Source organism: Alnus glutinosa, chromosome 2, assembly GCF_958979055.1.
Source record: "Alnus glutinosa chromosome 2, dhAlnGlut1.1, whole genome shotgun sequence".
NCBI classification, from domain to species: Eukaryota; Viridiplantae; Streptophyta; class Magnoliopsida; order Fagales; family Betulaceae; genus Alnus; species Alnus glutinosa.
Window position 1 is genome coordinate 16,182,890 of NC_084887.1, and position 16,299 is coordinate 16,199,188.

The window sequence follows — 16,299 nt, forward strand, 5'->3', positions numbered from 1 at the left end:
GATAGTGGATTTCCTGGGTTTGAATGCCCCGGAGTGGTTTCTCTCTTCACAGAGTTTCCACTTCGCTACAAATATCTTGTCTTATTTAAATTCCGCATATAAGATATTTTGTTGCACACAAACACACACATTTGGTTTAAATTAGAAGTCAATAATTATTTAACAATTGGTATCAGAGCAGGTTACACTTGTGTTTTAGATTTACTTCTTGAGTGTGATCCATGACTTCTTCTAACATAAATCTTCCTGAGTTCTCTGAAGATGATTTTTATAATTTCTCTAAAGATACCCTTTTGATAGGAAAACTCTTTAAGAAATCCAATAGAGAACTCAAGAAGATTAAGCAAGAAAAATAGCTGTTGATTTTACAATTATCTGAATTATATGTTTTGATAGACTCTTTGAAATCTTATAATACTATGCTTTTTGATACTGTTGATGTATTAGAGAATAAATTAAAAGAATCAGAGGATCTCTTGGAAAAATTCTCTAGTAATAATTTGAAAGGCATGCTTTGTATTCATATAGATATTTCTAACAAGCCTGATTTAATTGTTAATGATTTAAGTACTTCTACTTCACATGCTTCTGATTCTGAATTAGATTCTATTGATATTAAGCCTGTGATAGAAGATACAGCTTGTTTAGATAAATCTTGCTTAACTAATCATGTGATGCCTAACTCCAAGGAGTCAGGAATACAAGGTAAGTTTATTCCTAAGTGTCATAATTGTGGGAAGATTGGTCATATTAGAAAAATTGTTATTTGTTGAAATCCCACAGGCCTTGGATTAAGCAGGATTCTCTGAGGGAAAGTGAAGTTGAAGATTCTTCCTCATCAAAATGTGTCCCTCTGCATAGAAGACATATAAAAGGTAAGGGCAATATTATTTGTAAGAATGCTAACCATATTTCTGCAGAGAAAGTCAAGTAGCATTCCAACAAAAGAAGCCTGCCCACCTGTCATCACTGCGGCATCACCGGTCACATCCGACCCAAATGTCCACATCTTCAGGCTCAGAAGTCGAAGGTTCAGAAGGAGCTGCCAACAAGAGCTACATCAAGCACTCTACCTCTGACTACATTCCAAGCTCCACGGCATCAGCAGCGACAGCTGAAGTTGGTTCCTGCCAATCAGAGTGGCAAATCAAAGAAGAACAATTCAAGGCGCTACAAGAGAAAGCTGCAGAAGCCCATTAGCAACCATGGCTATGAAGGGTTGCTAAGCCTAATGCAATGTATGCTAAGAAGAATGGACAACATGAACAAGACCTGCAAACCACCGCCACAGGTCAAACAGGTATGGGTCAGAAATGATGAGACCATTCACCCCTTGAGGGGGAGTGGACTCACCTAGTAAAGGTGAAGTCTTATCATGCCTAGGATTTTGGTTCCTAAATCCTAGTGCATGTCAGGTATGTTTTGCATTGCATAGTTTATCATGTCATATCCTATTCGTGCCTTGCATTCTATTTGAGGAACCATTTATTCTATCCCCATATTTTCTCTTGTTGTCTTGAGAAACTTCTGCAGATATTTTTGGGGATAACAGTTAAAGCAAGTCGGGAGGCTGCTTTTCTATCTTGGTATTTCTAAACTTCTCTCCCTGAGGATAGATTTGATTTTACCTTACATGCTAGGACTAGATGTTATTTCCTTTTTCATAAGCATGTCCTTGTTCTTTTCCTATTTTATTATTTTCAACAAAAAAAAATATATATATTCGGGGAGAAGATGCAGAATTTTTTTTTTTTTTTTTAGAGCAGCTTTTCAGATATTGTATGTGTTTTTGCCTAATATCTCAGTTCATTGTGCATTAATTGAGTATGCTTATATATAATTAAGAGTTTATGTCTGATATCTGCTAAGTTTTCCTGTGCATCTTAATACTAGATAGTTACTTTTCTCTTGAGATGAAAATTGTGCACCATCCAAAGCTCCCCTAAGGTATTTTTTTCTCTCCTCTGACTTTTAGCTTTTAGAAATTTTAAATGAGAGAGATTTTTTTTTTTTGCTAAGATGGTCAAACTGACCAACTCGCGAGTTGAACCTAAAACCCATAAATTCTAGCATTCTTTCTAGGTTGCACCACCAAGTGATAAAAAGCATTCAAAAAAAATATATGGATAAATAAAAAGATCCACTGCTTTTATGCTATAAATCTGTTTTTGAACTTGTCCCTATAGAAACAGTCAGTGACCAAATTATTGCGGAAATAGACCGTCACTAAAGGACAAAGTAAAAAAAAAGTGTTGTAGTTTAGGGGGAGTGTATTAGATGAGGGTGGCTAGGCCCTAGTAAAATAAGATTTGACTTTTGATTGATCTAACATTGATTTTCTCTCTTATTTAGAAAATCTGATCTTTAAGTCATATCAGTGAACTTCATACCTTATTGAGAAAGCTTTCACACATACACGCATTGCATGAGTTAAGTTTACTATTGAAAAAATTTTATCTGGAGGGAAATTTTTGTGCTTATTGACTCTTAAGTCTCAATTATATCTTGGTATATTTTTGAAATGTTATTTGACTATTTTATCAGTTATTTATACATGCGTGTTCTGAAGCTAATGTTAGGAAATTTTTGTTCTGCATATTTCCCTTTACTTTTCAGCTTCTAGTGTGAAGCGTCTGGACGGACATGTTCTTGCATCCGGACGCGCTTGGCTCTATCAATCTCTTATCTGACAGCATGCCGTCTGGACGAGTATGTACCATGTCAGGACACGAGCTTTTTGCTTTCTCTGCCAAACACACACACACACACACTACTTTTTGCCTATTCTATCATGTGTTTTTTATCCCAGAATGGCCAAAGGGGGAGTTTGTTAGTATTTTATATTGGCAACATTCTGGTTGACAAAAACACTTTATGTAACGGTTTCTTTTTAATAGGTTTATCGGTTCTACTCAAAGTCTTCAAGTAATATGGACAGTGTCTCATTTCATGCCATATGTATGGTCACAAGTTTCTAAGAAGATGTCCATGAAGATTCCATGCAATTTCCAAGTCAGAACAACCAATTCCTGTTCAACCGTCCGGATGGGCCTATGAAGCTGTCCGGACAGAAGGGCAACATCATCTAGACGCTAGGTCAAGCTTCTTCAATTTCTACTCGGAGTTGGATTTCATGTTCAGACACGGATCGGGAAATAGCAACCGTCCGGACGGAAGGGCAACACCGTCCGGACGCTTTTCAGGTTTCCAGGAAGATTTCTACACATGTATCAGTGTTTTTATCATAACTCTCTGCTCGAGTATCGGATTAAGACAAAATTGGTGTCATTGGAAAGCTAAAAAAATATCCTACAACTTAAATATCCGTTCGTCCAATAGAAACGTCCAGACGGCCCACCTTCCTGACGGAAAGAGAGTAGCATCCAGACAGCCTCCAAAATTGCGCTGTTTCTGAAAGGCGGTCGCAGAAGACAGTCCGGATGAGGGTAACTTCTGTCAGGACGGTCCACAAACAGAGTCCGATTTTGATCAGATTTAGGGTTTCTTTAAGCCTATAAATAAAGGGCACTAGTTCTCAAGCCGTTGCCGGTGTGTGCTCGTTGTTCGTGTGCAACCTATCTTAGGGGTTGGCCCTAAAGTGAAGGAATCCATAAAAAAACCCCTTTCAGGTAGAAGATCTAGTTGGGAAGCGTTCACGATGGGCTTCATGTCAGAGTTAAATGTATGACTACTGCATAAGGGTATGTGAGTACGAGTGTCTTGTAACTAGCTTTGTTTTTGGATAGTGAATTTTTTGGATTTGGCTGCCTCGGAGTGGTTTTTCTCTTTACAGAGTTTCCACTTCGTAACAAATATCTTGTCTTATTTAAATTCCGCATCTAAGATATTTTGTTGCACACAAACACAGACATTTGGTTTAAATTAGAAGTCAATAATTATTTAACAATTATTATTATTATTATTATTTACGAAGGATTTCGAAATAAAAGATTTGAAATTTTTTCCCTCCACACGTGTAGATGAAATCGGCCCCATGTTTAATTCTAGCCATTAATTACAATTATTTGTTTCACTATTTAATTCAATTCGTTAGATCAGATTAGTGAGAGTAAGCTCATGGCTATGTGAAACACCATAACAATTCTAGTGTAAAAATGCATTACAGTTGTAAACCATTTTCCAAAATCCAAGACCAAGATATCACAAAAATAATCGGACGGCCAAACTTTTCCTCATAAATGTGTTTTTAATACGTTGTCAATTTTAGTCCATGTTCGTTGGTAAATGCGTGAAAGTAGAAGTTTTAAATTCTTTCCAATCTGGGCGTGTGTAGATGGAATCAGCCCCATATATAATCCTAAACGTTTATTTTAATATCATATTTAATCATTTAATATAATTTGTTAGATCATATCATTGGGGGTGAGCTCATGGCCATGCGAAACACCAAATAACTCTCACATATAGAGATGCGTTACAACTGTAATCCAAATTCTACATCCAATGGCTAGAATCTAATCAAGAATATCGGACGGTTGAAATTTCACAAAACATTTTTAAAAAGACACTATTATCATATCGATTTGAGTATGTTGAAAGTCGTGTAAAGTGTTCATTTAATTTTTTGAAATATATCCCCTGTAACGCGCTGATTGTAAGATCAGTGTCACGTATGTTTAAAAAGAGATCCTAACCATGGATTAAATTTTGACATTCGATGATTAGATGCAAGTCTTTGGATCTGTTCAATATTGTGAGCTCATGGTAATGCAAAACACTATATAACTATCACGTGGAAATAAACGGTCATTAATTATTCTTTAACAAAAAAAAATGATAAATTAAGTTAATTAAAGGTGGAGCAACTATTACGGCTATTTAATGTAACACCCCAAATTTGAGCCTGCAAATTCGTAAGCAGAAACCTCTGGTTTCCACGTGACATTACTACATCAGAGATAAACTTTCATAGCGGAATATTTTTTTTTTTCTTCTAAAGCCTTATGAATTGATAGCATAACACATTAGAGTTGACTGAAATACCTCGATACGTTTATTAAAAGTTAATTAGGTTTATCTTTACATGCCATATGCACACTAGATGCATCAAAATTAGTGCCACAGACGACACATAAGCATATAACATAAAACATGTCAAACATGACATCGTTATAAATATTTACATGCTATAAAACAAATCACACATAAGCACAACTATTAATTTCTAAACTAGCACATAATAGTTCGTTGATGGTTTCAAAAACCATCAAAACTAGCATATGGGTCCATGCCTTCATTCTCCAGATCTGCATCAGTAACTATGCAATTATGACATTATCATATTTACATAGACAAACAAGTGAGTCATCCATTTTCATATCTAAGTTACCATCAGATTAATAACAGTTCATAAATAATACAAATGCAAAGGTTGTATGAATGTGCATCGTAGTAACCATTTAGTTTGGTGTTTTGTGGTCATCTTTCTTCAGACCTCTCGTTCTTAGGTATCCAAACCCGTTCATGTCCTTTGCCTCACACTTAAAGTCTTACTTGTTTGCACTGGAATCCTACCGGTCCCAGCATTAGTTATATATTAGGACTTTGGACTCACCTTGGGTCACTATGAACCCCCTGGATCCACTGACTAGCCTTCCTTCCACTTGCTACTACATCAGCTTGTTGATGGCTATCTCATCAGCCGTTATATTAATTGGACACAACATGCAATGCATGAACAACCACATGCAATAAACACACACTACATAGTGCTAATGAAACATAGAATCATTCCTCAGTAAGTACATCCATACTTACACTCTTCCCCGTGTAGTCCTTAGACTTCTTTTTTGCATAAAAATTCATCCATACAATAATATATAAATCAATTATCTATCAAAAAAATCATTGTTTATAGACCCTTATCTCTCTATATTTATTATTATTCATCACTTCATTCTGTTTAAGACGATCACTTATAACAATCTTAAAACCTTAGTTCATAATTTGATGACGAGGCTATATGACCAATACCACCAAATATGAACTTGAAGGATTAAAATATATTATAAGGATAATAAGAGTGAATACGATCAACTCATGAAAGTCATAAGATTAGTCATGAGGACAATAAAATGTAAAAGGAAATATAAATACGATCAACTCATGAAAGTCATAAGATCAGTCCTGAGGACAATAAAATGTAAAATAAAATATAAATACGATCAACTCATGAAGCCATGAGGACAATAAAATGAAAAAGGAAATATAAATATGATCAACTCATGAAGCCATGAGGACAATAACATGAAAAAGGAAATATAGATACGATCAACTCATGAAGCCATGAGGACAATAAAATGAAAAAGCAGTTTATATTACTCTTTACTTTAATTCTTTTATCTCGTAAGCTTATTGGGGCTTTAAACAATTCATAATCACAAGTAATGAAATCAAATAGTAAGAAGGAGATGCCAAGTGGTTCATAAGATATTCCTTTGAAAGTTTCATGTTCAAACTATATCATTCGAGTTTTTTGGACTCGATATAGCGAAAGTGAATCAAACGCTTTCTTAGGAATATCCAAGAAGTCACTCCATGCATCAAGATCACTTACCAAGTTGATTTGGAGAGAGAACCCTTAAGAACACCAAGGCGGCCGTGTGGTAGAAGGAGAGAAAGAGGGAGAGAAAACTAAAGTACAAGCTTTGATGAAAGTTGTCTATGATTTGTGTGGAAAGACTAAGACCCTTGCATGCTTATTTATAGGAGGAAAGTAGGGGTGTTAAGGTGCAAAATGTAATAAAAGAATTAGCTTATTGGATAATGTCTTGCAAACTAGGCCTTACTTTATTATTTATTTGGATTTTAGAATTTTCGTCCAACTAGAGGGCAGCCTACTCCGAGAATTATTTTGATGGTCAAACCTACTCCGATTGACGTGAAATTTTGAGGGTAGATAGAGGACTTCAATACAAACACTTTCTCTTTTTGGTTCGACTCATTTCGAGTTCGTTTTGACTTAGTTCCGGTCAAGTCAAAGTTTCTGTCTATAAAGCCAAAATATCTTTAAACCACTTTCTGCGTTCACACTTGCTTTATTGATTTTTCTTTCTTCTTATGATTACTCTTAAGATATTCTACCTTCATTAATACTTCTTGTTTTTAATACATAAATGTTTCTAGAAGCATGGAGATATTTTTCTTTAACAGTTTTTCGTTTACTATCAACAGTTGGGTTATTTAAGCACCGTTTTTGGATAAAAAAGTCAACTGTCACTAAATTGAATTCTAACTTCACAGGATTCAAGTATAAACTATATATATACTATATTGAGTAATTATAAACCATAAAAACATATTTATCAAGCCTAAATTTAAAGGTCAAAGTTTAACTAAAAGTGCCACTTGGCACCTAAATAGTCAACTACAAATCCAAAAGTCAACATGTGGACTTTTCACAAAATTTTACCATGTGATAGATATTCTATTGTGAGCACCACGGTCTTTGAATTAACTAAATCTGAGTCTCTTTGACTTATTTTTGGTGCAATCAAAGTTTAAAGCTTAAATGTTACTTTTAGGTTTTTAAGGGTTTTTAGGTTTTGATCTTTTAATTTTTCAAAACAACTTTAGGTTTGCTTATAAAAACCTGTGGATATTGTCTCTTCAACAATATCAATGATTTCTTAAGAGCTTGAAATTACTGGGCGTTACATCCTACCCACCTTATCGGAATTTCGTCCCTGAAATTTGTAAACTAATTTATGCCAAAAAAAAAAAAAAAAAAAAATTACACTAAGTAAGAGAAATTTCAAGCAGAGATGTTGCTTACCTTAATCATCTTCAAAGTCACTGAGACATGGCTTAGTGGAAGACTGAGGTAACTCTCTCTCTGGTTGATCTTGGGACATGGTTTGATGTACAGAGTTTTGAACTTTATTTTAACTCCATGATATTTAAGAATTATCAAAAAGGGTGTAAGAAAAATAATATTTTTCAAATCATACTATCTTTACCTGGGTATTTGGTTTTATATAGTACCATGATCTATTTTATGGGCTCGACATACCGACTACGACATGTCTCCATAGTTACTACTCGCAAACTGTATTAAAGACAATTACTACTTTATAGAGTAAGTAAAAGTTATTTAATTATAATTACTACATCATAAATCATGAAAGTATTAAACATACCTACTTCAAAATGGCTCATGGGAATAGATACGGGTATTTGCTTCTTATCTCTTGTTCTAACTCCCAAGAAGCTTCTTCTACTTCATGGTTATGCCATAGAACTTTTACTAGTGGTATTTTCTTTGTCCTCAGTTGTTGCACTTTCCAATCCAAGATCTGCACCGGCTTCTCTTCATATTTCAAATCTGCTTGAACTTGTAAAGGTTCAAAGTCGATTACGTGTAATGGGTCATGCACGTATTTTCGTAGCATGGAAACGTGGAATACGTCGTGTACACCGGCTAGGTTAGATGGTAATTCGACTCTATAGGCGACCGGACCTATAGAGTCGAATTACCATACCTCGGACTTATGTAATTCACAAAATTTTACCATGTCATAGATATTTCTATTGTGAGCACCACGGTCTTTGAATTAACTAAATCTGAGTCTCTTTGACCTGTTTTCGGTGTAATCAAAGTTTAAAGCTTAAATGTTACTTTTAGGTTTTTAAGGGTTTTTAGGTTTTGATCTTTTAATTTTTCAAAACAACTTTAGGTTTGCTTATAAAAATCTATGGATATTGTCTCCTCAACAATATCAATGATTTCTTAAGAGCTTGAAATTACTGGGCGTTACATTTAAGGATAATTAAGCAAAGTTTTAAATAAAATCTTCAAAAATTCAAATTTTATTTGAAAGCATTAACTTTTAGTATATTTGCGTTTGTCAACTTATTTATAATTCTAAGATTTTAATTTAATATCAAATAATATGTGAAATCAATAATACATTCAATATGTATTTACTTTGGTTAATGTGATTTTAGAGGGATGGATTTAATGCAATTAAATAATAGGGTTTTATGTTTAGGTCATTAATTAATGCAATTTTTCCTAGAAATTAGAAATAATTTTGATAATTTGAAAGAAATTTGAGTGAAATTTAATAAAAAGTTTGAATTTTGAAAATTAAGCTTAAATTGTTTTATTAAAGTAACCCTTTGGTTTTGTCTTGAGATTTAAAAAATTCAAGAGTAAGAGAGATCATGCAACTAGGAGAAATAATATTTTTTTTTTTTTTTTAAAAAAAAAAAAAAAAAAAAAAAAAAAAAAAAAAAATCTTTAGGATAATTAAGGAAAGTTTGATTGTAAAATCTTTAATTAAAATTTCAAGTTTTATTTGAAATATGGAAATCTTAGTTTATTAGGTTGATTTGGTCAATCTCATTCCTATATTTGCATTTGCCAAGATACTTTATAATTCTAAAATTCAAATTTAATATCAAATAATATTTGAAATTAATAATACACTAAATTTATATTTGTTATTGTAAATGCGATTTTAAGGGAATGTGATTAATTCAATTAAATAATAGAGTTTTAGGTTTAGGTATTTAATTAATGCGATTTTTAAAAGAAAATTATTTTTTGGAATTTTTAATGCCATATGCGTGTGACTTTTGGAGGGAAGATATTTGCAAAACAAAATACTAGCCTATATAGGGGAATTTTGAGAGAGATTTAAGTAAAGTTTAATGAAAAGTTTGAATTTTGAAAATTAAACTTAATTGTTTTATTAATTGAAATTTCATTTCCATTTTGGTTTTATCTTGAGTTAGTTTATTAGGTAGATTTAGTCAATTTCATTCCCATATTTGCATTTGCCAAGATCAGTTATAATTCTAATATTCTAATTTAATATCAAATAATATTTTGAATCAATAATATATTCAATTTGTACTTGATCTTTTTATTAACTTGGACTATTAGTTCTAAAATACATTTATGTTTATACTTTTTTCATTTCCAGGTGATCCAATTGGCTGAATTGTATTTGATTATGTTGATTTGAACACATACTTAATTGTTTAATATTCATAGCTTAATTTGTAATTATGTGAACACTTATTTAATGTGATTATTTATAACTTATTCCCTAGTTAAGAAAAGTACATATATCCCCCTTCAACTACGATTCTATTGTCAATGTGCTCCCCAAACTACTAATTGTGATGCCTACCCCTAAACTACCAAAAAATGTCAATGTCCCCCCTAAAGCCAACAAAAAAACAAAAATAACTCTAAAAAAGTTTCAATAAGACAAATATATCCTTATAAATTCGAGGAAAAAAAAAAAAAAAAAAAAAAAAAAAAAAAACGATTTTTTTTGAAAGATCGAAAAAATAAATTCAATTTTTTTTAAAAAAAAAAAAAAAAGAAAAGAGAGAGAGAGAGAGAGAGAGAGAGAGAGAGAGAGAAACAAAAATTCAAAGGGTGGCCCAAACTGAAATTATATAAATCTAAATCTTAAAAACAAAAATTAAATTTTTTTATCAAAAAAAAAATTGTTTTTTTGTTTTGTTTTTAAGAATTTTTATAATTTTATGAAGGGCATTTTTGTCATTGTGGGGAACATTGACAATGTTTCGGGGGCGCATTAACAATTAGGTAGTAGTTTAAAGGGGGTATGTGTACTTTTCTCTTTATGAATTATGATACAAAAATCCATAATCTAGATTTTTAGATAATTAATCAATATATGTACTTATATAATTAATATAGATTTAATAATCGTATCATATGATCTCGAACAAAAAAGTGTTATCATTTAATTTTTTAATTTTTTTTTTTTAAACTTAAATCATTTGATCTAACGATTTCTAAGTATCAATGATAAAAAAAGAAAGAAAAGAATTGTAACAATAATTAATATAAATATTAGCATTTACAATAATAATTATTATATAATCATATGGTCTTATATGTCTAATGATAAATTTTTTTTTTTAGCCTAATGATAATACTTAAATCATATGACATAATGTTATATCGTATGATTATAGAATCTAAATTCAAATGATAATACTTAATTTGTGATTATAATTAATACATTGGTGATCCAATCCTAATCACTTAATTTGAGATTATATGAATCATATTGTCATTGTATATGAATATAATTAATTTTTGAAATTTTCATTATATCATATGATTAATTTGAATTCATACTTACGTATGTAATCTATATATCTAATTATTATATCTAAGTATGATTAAGAATTGTTAGATATTTAGAATCTTAAATCATACTTAACAATTATGTCTAAGTAACTATATACTTAATCATTACATTAGTAAGAAATTTTATACTTTTATAGCATTATGTGACTATAATTTATATTTGTACGTAATTTGTGTGTGTGTATATATATATGTAATGACCCACCCCCAACGACACAATATTATCCGCTTTTGGCTCCCTCGAATTGGACTTCTTAAGAGGTCACCATCCTGGTACTACTCTCACAGAAGCACGCTTAACTGCGGAGTTCTGATAGGTTCATGGCCATCACGACTTTAAAACGCCTTGTGTCAAGAATGGTGCGTTTATACATATGAGCACATCCCCATTCTCAGGTGATGTGGGACGTCACAATCACCCCCTCTTGAGACCCAGCGTTCCCACTGGTGACCCTCATGTGATCTCCCCATTCTTGGCGTACCAACGAGTGCTCGCTTGCGACCGTCATGGGCTTGTGCATGCTCTATCATCTCAGGTTAGGCAATGGCTCTGATGCCATTTGTAATGACCCATCCCCAATGACATAATATTGTCCGCTTTTGGCTCCCTTAAACCAAACTTCCCAAGATGTCACCCATCTTGGTACTACTCTCGCAGAAACACGCTTAACTACAGAGTTTTGATAGGTTCATGGTCATCATGGCTTTAAAACGCATTGTGTCAAGAATGGTGCGTTTATACATAAAAGCACATCTCTATTCCCAAGTGATGTAGGACGTCATAATATATGTATATATATACACACACACACACACACACACACACACACACACACACACACTATTTTATTAATTATGAATCATATCATGTCATATCATATGACTTTCAAGATTATCTATTATAAGTATAATCATTACGAGTCATAATTATCCTAATTCCTAACTATCTATTGATAATACTTATATCATATGTTATACGATCTAACAATTTGTATAATCTTAGATCATGGATCACGCGATCTAGTGATTCTTAATTAATTATCTAGTGATTATATTAATATGATATCGTGATTATGTGTCATGACACAATGTTATATTATGAGCATATAGTCTTCTCATATGACATGAATAATATGATTAAGTATCTGAATTGTTAGGAGATCATATGATTAATATATTAAGTATTAATATTATTTACTTTTACTATTTAATATAAATATAACCAATTAAGTATTGCTACTTAATATATATTAGCTATTGTTATTTGTTAATTTATGCTTATATATATACGAGTCGGGCCTTAATAAGCGACTCGATCCTTATACAAGCGGGTTCACGAGCTTTAACTGAGTCGAGTAGAGTTTATATGAGTTTGTGTTGTTTAATAATCGAGCCTATTTTCATATTCACAAATGGCTCATTTAATAATCGATTCAAGCACGAGTCATGTTTAATCGAGCCGATCTCGAGTAAACTCGTGAGTAGCTCAGCTAGTTTACACCACTACTTGTGGTCTTGTTCTTCTTAGAATAAGATTGGGAGACAAACAATGAAGTTAACTACCAGTTAGTTAATTTTATTGGGGCGTTACAGCCGGCCACCTCTGGGGTGGCTCGCACACCACCCCCAGCTTGATCTCGGAGATGATGAGGTCACTGTGCCCTCCTAATTATTTCTTCACACATTTCTTTTTCCTTAGTTTGGCTTTTTTATTTTTATGTTTTGAATATTTATTTTTATTTTATTTTATTTTTCATTTTAGTTATTCTATGAATATTTGTTTAAAACAAACTCTTCAAAAATCTACTTTAGAAATTGAATTTCCCATGGGTCATCATAATTTTTAAGGAAAATGCAAAATCAGTCTATGTGGTTAGCATAATTTACAAATCGCTCAATGCAATATAAAAAATAATTTATAGGCCATCGGGGTAGGCCAAAATAACAATCTAGTCCATGCAGTCAAATTCTATCAAAACATTTTACGAATTTCGTTAGTGTGCTACCCCCCTTTTCTTTTTTACTTTTTTTTTTTTATAATAAAAAAAAACAATTTTTTAAGATTTTAATATTTAGGTTTAATATTTTTTATTATTATTATTAAGAGTGACACGTGTCATCATTCTATTGGTGCTAATGTGACATACTGACGGAATCTGACAAGTGTTTTAACGGAATTTGTCTACAGTGGCTAAATTGTTATTTTGGCTTGCTCCGAGGACCTCGAATCCCATTAGTGTGCGGCCTTTTCTTTTTTTCTTTTTATTTTTTTTAAAAAAACAATTTTAAATTTTTTTAATATTTAGGTTTAATATATTTTTATTTTTTATTAAGAGTGACATGTGCCATCATTCTATTGGTGCTGACATGGCACACTAACGAAATCCGTCAAGTTCCTTTGGCGGAATTTGACTGTAGTGATTGAATTGTTATTTTGGCCTACCCCGAGGATCTCTGAATAATTTTTTATACCGCATTGAACGATTTGTAAATTATGCTAACCATAGGGACTGATTTTGTATTTTTCCCTTAAAATTGATATGTTGGTGCATACTTTAGGGGTTTGTCCTAATTTTATTTTTAAAATGGCATAGGACAAATGTCAGTTTCTTAAAGGTGCTGAGGTGGACTTTTGTCAATTTTTGAACGGAAGTACCTTCTCCGTCTTTAGCTATAAATGAGGTACCATCTATAATACGTAATCAAGCATATGAGGCAAAAAATAAAATCTTTAAACCACAGGAGACAAAAAGATATTTAACCCTTTTAGTTAAAATTATTCAAATTTTATCACTTGAGGATTTATCACCTTTCTAGAATCCCCAAGTCTTCTTCATTCATTATATCTTACCAAGTTGTATGCCAAAATGACAAAATCTAAATTGTGTAAATAAAAATTATTAAAGCTTGAATAATTTGGTCATGAAGTTATCCTAAAAATGTAGAAGCTCCTAAACCTACCAAGAAAAATAGTACAAAAGTGTAGTATCCCCACATTGATAAGAAGAGGGTTACCAAATGCAATAATTCTCACAAGGAAATAAGGATGCAAATACATCTTCATTGACCCAAAAACGCTCCAGTGGTTTTGTCAGAACCAACTTATCTTGAGTATGCTCATGGCCACAATTTTTGACAATCTGTTGCCGCAAGTTCTAGGCTGTCGCATTGCCCAAGAGCTCTAGACTGCTCTAGGACAAACCTTCACCTCAACTGCACTAGCCCAGGCGATGTGTCTTCACTACGAACTTGCCATCTCATCTGGCCGGCCCATCCACCATATTGATGTCCAGAATGCCTTCTTCCATTGATGGCTCTCAAAATATGTGTACATTACTTAGCCTCCTGGCTTCGTTCATCCCCAGTTTCCTCACCATATCTGCAAGCTCTACAAGGCACTTTATGGATTAAAACAAGCCCCTCGTGCCTGGTATTCTCGTCTCAATGATCGCCTCTTGGAGCTTGGATTTGTCAACTCTCGCTCTGACTCCTCACTGTTCATTTGTCGCACACCCCAAGAGACTACTTATGTCATGTTGATGACATCCTTATCACAAATTCTCTTCCCTAAGGGACTGCGTCCCTGCTACATTCACTTCACGTTGAATTTGCAATCAATGACTTAGGCCCTCTTCACTTCTTCCTCAGTATGGAAGCCACCACAACCCTAGATGGGCTTATTCTCTCACAACAACGCTACATATTTGATTTCGTTCAAAAGAGCAACATGTCCAAAGCCAAACCGGTCAAGACTCTTATGTCCACAGCACATGCTTTCTCAATCCTCTCCAGTGACCCTCTCACTAGTCCCTCCTCCTAGCGCCCTGTAGTATCTGTCACTCACCCATCCCGATATTCCTTTGCTGTTAACAAAGTCTCTCAATCCATGCATCAACCTAGCTCCCTACATTTGCAAGCAGTCAAACATATCCTACGGTACCTCAAGTCCACTATTTCTTATGGTCTACTCCTTTGCCGCTCCTCATCCCACATCCTCCAAGCCTACTCGGACGCCGACTGAGCCGGCTGTTCTGACAACAGAAAATCTACCAATGGTTTATGTGTTTTTCTTGGTCCTAATCTCATTTCATGGTCCCCCCACAAATAACGGATAGTCGCCCGCTCTAGCACTGAATCCGAATACTGCACCCTTGCTACCATTGCCACTGAACTTATTTGGCTTCAATCCATGCTTCGCGATCTTGGCCTTTACCTCCACTCACTACCCATCCTATGGTGTGACAACATTAGGGCCACCTATCTCTCTGCCAACCCCGCCTTCCATGCTAGTACCAAACATATCGAAATCGATTTCCACTTCGTTCGTGACAAGGTCGCCTCCAAAACTTTGGTTGTCCACTTCATCTCCAGCAAAGATAACCTGGCTGACATTTTTACTAAACCCACTGCCTCACCATACTTCTTCCTCATGCTCACCAAACTCAACGGCATGTGCCCTATGTCTCGCTTGAGGGGGCATAATGAACCATCCACAATCTCAAAGGAAACCCACGGCTCTACAAGGCAACAATCCATACAAGGCAATCAAATAAACACACAACAGCTAGCACTGTCTTAGGAAGGAAATCAAATCAACGGATAATTCATCTACAAAAGGCAACCAAATAAACACAATCGGCTAGCACCATCAATGCTGTATATTGCATAATTATCTTCCCTTTTGTAAACGTCAAAACACTTGTATAAATGAACCATCGATGAATGAAACAAACGTGCAAAACAATTCATGAATTACCTTATCTTTTATAAGGACACTTGTTCTTTTGCTGCCGTTACGGCAAGAGAATTTGGAAGGAAATAATGAAGCTTTTTGACCCGGGGAAGATATCATTGAAAAAGGAGTACAGCATTGGAGAAAGAAACTTCTTCTTCTATCAAAAAAAAAACTTCTTAAAGCTTATGTGTGTAGGCTTGCTCTCGGGCATACTGTTTACCATATCTGGAAGAATAGGAATGAGATAGAGCATGGCACTCATCCATTGTCTACAAAGGATCAAATGGGAGGTTAATTCTCGTGTTGTTAATTAGCAAAGGAAATTTCAATGGGGGATTGATATAAGGATTTTAGTATAGTTTCTGCAGGTTTTTTATAGAAGTTTTATTTGTTTAGTTGTTGA